Here is a 4,066-nt window from a genome sequence, read left to right on the forward strand (position 1 = left end):
ACCACCACCACAACCACCACCACCACCACAACCACTCTCATGTCCCTCTAAGCCACAGTTAGCACCCCTCCCCCCTCAACCTCGCAGCCTTACCACAACGTGAGTGTCTCTTTAGCCCTGATCACGAAATCTAAACAGATGATCGGCAACGGGCACAATGGATTGCAAAACCGGGTTTTCGGCAGAAAGAACAAAAAATAAACAAACAAAAATAAATGAATAAATATCTAAAATGTGAACAAGAAAAATAAATCTAAAGTAAAAAATAAGGAAATAATAAATAACAAAAAAATATGTAAATAAAACCTAAAAAATAAAGAATAAAATAAAATAAAAAGGAACAAAATAAAATAAAAAACAATAAAAATCAGTATAAAGAAACGGGTGAAAAAATGATTACATTTAGGTTGGTTAGTGTATATACCACACACACACGCACACACACGCACACATTTATAAACATACGCGCACACACAGACAGGCACGCAAACACGCATACATATATAAACGCACACGCACACATATATAAGCACACACGCACACACACACATACATGGATATAAACTTATATACAAAAAATACATACACATATACACATACATACATGTACATACATACACACGTACATACGTACACACACACACACACATATATATATATATATACACACACACACGCATATATTTCTGTATATGTATGTATATACATGTACATGCATACGCACACATATATGCACATATATATATATATATATATGTGCGTATGTCCACACACACGCATATATTTAATAATGTATAAATTAATGTTTAACATACTTCGGCACACCAGAACCTGAAAAACATTGACTGCGGGGCTTAGTTTCGGGGAAATATTTCCTTCAACAGAATTTACTTGCGAAAACCAGACGAACCGATCTGCAAGTGGTGCCAGGAGAAACCTAGACGCAGAGTTTCGACTTGAGTCCACCTCTTCAGTGTTAGTTTATTTCTCGTTTTTTTTTGTTTTTTTTGGACACAAAGCAGATCTGTTTTCTTATATACGTACATGCAACAACAGACAATACATACCATAGCATGGGCTGAGGCCCACCAGGCAGCAAGGACTAATGTAATGTGCGAGTATGTGTATACGTGTGTATACGTGTGTATACGTGTGTGTGTGTTGAAACTGAAAACTTTCTGACTCACGACTGGTATTTCAGGCCGCTATGGTTTTCAGTTATCTGATGATCGCAGGGATGCATGACAATGAAATTCAGTCTAAATTGATATTGTACTTTACAAGAAATATCGAGTACACACTTCGTCAGTCCTTGACAAAATAGATAATCTCATGTATATCTTTAGGAACGGAGAATCTCGAAGCAAATAAAGCTACAAATCATAGCGTATAAATATTGGGTGAAAAACCTTTTGAATAGAAAACATGTATATATATGTATGTATATATATATATATATATATATATATGTATGTATGTATGTATGTATGTATGTATGCATATATATATATGTGTATAAATATATATATATATACATGCATATGCGTATTCTTATGTATATGTATATAGGTAAGGGAGGTGTGTGTGCATATGTTTGTGTCTGTGTGTGTGTCTGTAAACGCACATGCACGCATATGAATGCATACAACAAAGAACATACATACCAACACTGATATACATATTCTTATATATGCGTGTTCTTCCCACGCACAACCATACACACACTTTATTTCTCCTACCCACCTCTCTCTCTCTATTGCGCACGCTCATACACACCACACACACACTCGCACGCACTCATGCTCACACATAGAGGCATACAGACACACAATCACATACATATACACATACGCTCACACACACACACATATATATATAGAAAGAGGAGGGATGGCTTTTGGCCGTGGCTTGTGAGCTCTACATTTGAATAAAGTCAACGAAATTCCTTTACGCATTAAAACTGGTTAAGCCATTTCCCACCCGTGTAAACTGCTGTAAACACAGGTAAATCCAACCTGACCGAACGACAAGCCAACCACCCGCTTTCACTAACACGACAGGCCAAAAAATACCCCACCAAAAAACAAGAAGAAAGAAAGAGAGAGAACGAAAGAAAACAAAGAAGAACAAAAAAAAAAAAGAAATGGAAAACCCACCAGCCAAACCTTTACTCTCACCCGTTCAGAAAACACTCTCAGCTGTCAATTGTCACGTCCCGGGATAATAATAATAATAATAGCAATAATAATAATAATAATAATAATAATAATAATAGCAATAATAATATTCCTTTCGACTATAGGTACAAGGCCTGAAATTTGTGGGGAGGGGGATAGTCGATTACATCGACGCCAGTGTTTCACTGGTACTTAATATATCGACCCCCGAAAGGACGAAAAAACAAAGTCGACCTTCGCAGAATTTGAACTCAGAAGCTAGCGGCAAACAAAATACCGTTAAGCATTTCTTCCTGAGTGCTAACGATTCTCCCAGCTCACCGTCTTAGTAAATGATAATAATAATAATAATAATAATAATAGTTTCAAATTTTGCCACAAAGGCAGCAATTTTATGGTGGGGAGGGGATGAGTCGATTACATCGACCCCCACCATTCGACTGGTACTTATTTTATCGATCCCGAAAGGATGAAAGGTAAAGTCGACCTCAGCGGAGTTTCAACTTAGAACGTACCAACGGGCGAAATACCGCAAAACATTTCGTCCAGCGCGCTAACGGGCTTCTTTCAGTTTCCATCTACCAAATCCTTTCACAAGGCTTTGGTCGGTTTTTGACTATAGGAGAAGACAGCAGCGCAAGATGCCAAGCAGTGGGACTGAACCCGGAACCATATGGTTGTCAAGCAAGCTTCTTACCACACAACCACGCCTCGTTTATGTTTCTTTTATGTTTAACTCTAAACCTACTCTGAGCCAGACGATTTCAGCGATAACCATTCCGTCTTCTTAGATACCACTCAATCTTTCTTTTCTTAAGCCTGTTGAGTGCGATTTGAGAGAGATTTAGTTGCTATTTCTAGCAGATTGATCCACCAAACCGTGGTCCCTCTCGTTGACTTGTTGCTTCTGTTTTTTTCTACTTTTTGTTTTCCTGCCGTTGCTACTTTTGCAGCTGCTGCTGCTGTTGCTGTTGTTGTTGTTGCTGTTGCTTCCTATTGTTGTAGCTTGTTAACAGCCATGTTTAACCGTCACAGTTTGTTGGAAACCAGCACGAGAAAAAACGTGTCCGTGTATGTGCAGGTGTGTGTCCGTGTGTGTCCGTGTGTTGTAGTCGTATCTTTCTGTCGTGGTTGTGATTGTGTGCTTGTGTATGCGTGTATATTTGTGTGCATCAGTGCGTGCAGTGCATGCGGCGCTGATTCTGTGTAGCTGGGGGGTGGGTAGGATGGAAGAGGATCGGGGGGGGGAGCAGAGAGGATTGAATAAAAAGACAAATGAGGTATTTACCGCTAGTGTGGAAATGTCGTGTCAGTAACACATTGACGGTGGCGCCTTCTTTATTAATAGAACACGTTAATCCATATCGATCTTTGTCTAATTAGCATCATTATCGGGAAGTGCCCCACTTCACGTCGCTCTAATGCAATCCTCCCGTCCTCACCTATGCCGGAAGGCATGCTAGCCACAACCTCACACGGTGACTTGCGACAGTTAATGAAAACGAAAAGCAAAGCCAAGATTCAAACTCAAACTTGTTAACGCCATCCTCACCCATCTTGTAAACCTGAGATAATAAGGCCTTGAGACTTTATCCTGTGTCCTTCCTTTTTTATGAGCGTAGGGGGAGATTTTGGAGTGATTTTGTTGCTACTTCTAGTAGATCAAGTGCCGGCGTTGAAGTGCTATTAATATTTTGGTTTCAAATTTTGGCACAAGGCCAGCAATTTGAAGGGAGGGGATCAGTTGATTACATCGACCCCAGTGTTTAAATGGTGCTTATTTTCTCGACCCTGAAAGCATGCAAGACAAAGTCAACCTCGGTGGAATTTGAACTCAGAACGTAAAGACCAATGAAACGCCGCTAAGCATTCTGTCCGATTTTGTTAAC

This window comes from Octopus bimaculoides, chromosome 22 (assembly GCF_001194135.2).
Source record: "Octopus bimaculoides isolate UCB-OBI-ISO-001 chromosome 22, ASM119413v2, whole genome shotgun sequence".
NCBI lineage: Eukaryota > Metazoa > Mollusca > Cephalopoda > Octopoda > Octopodidae > Octopus > Octopus bimaculoides.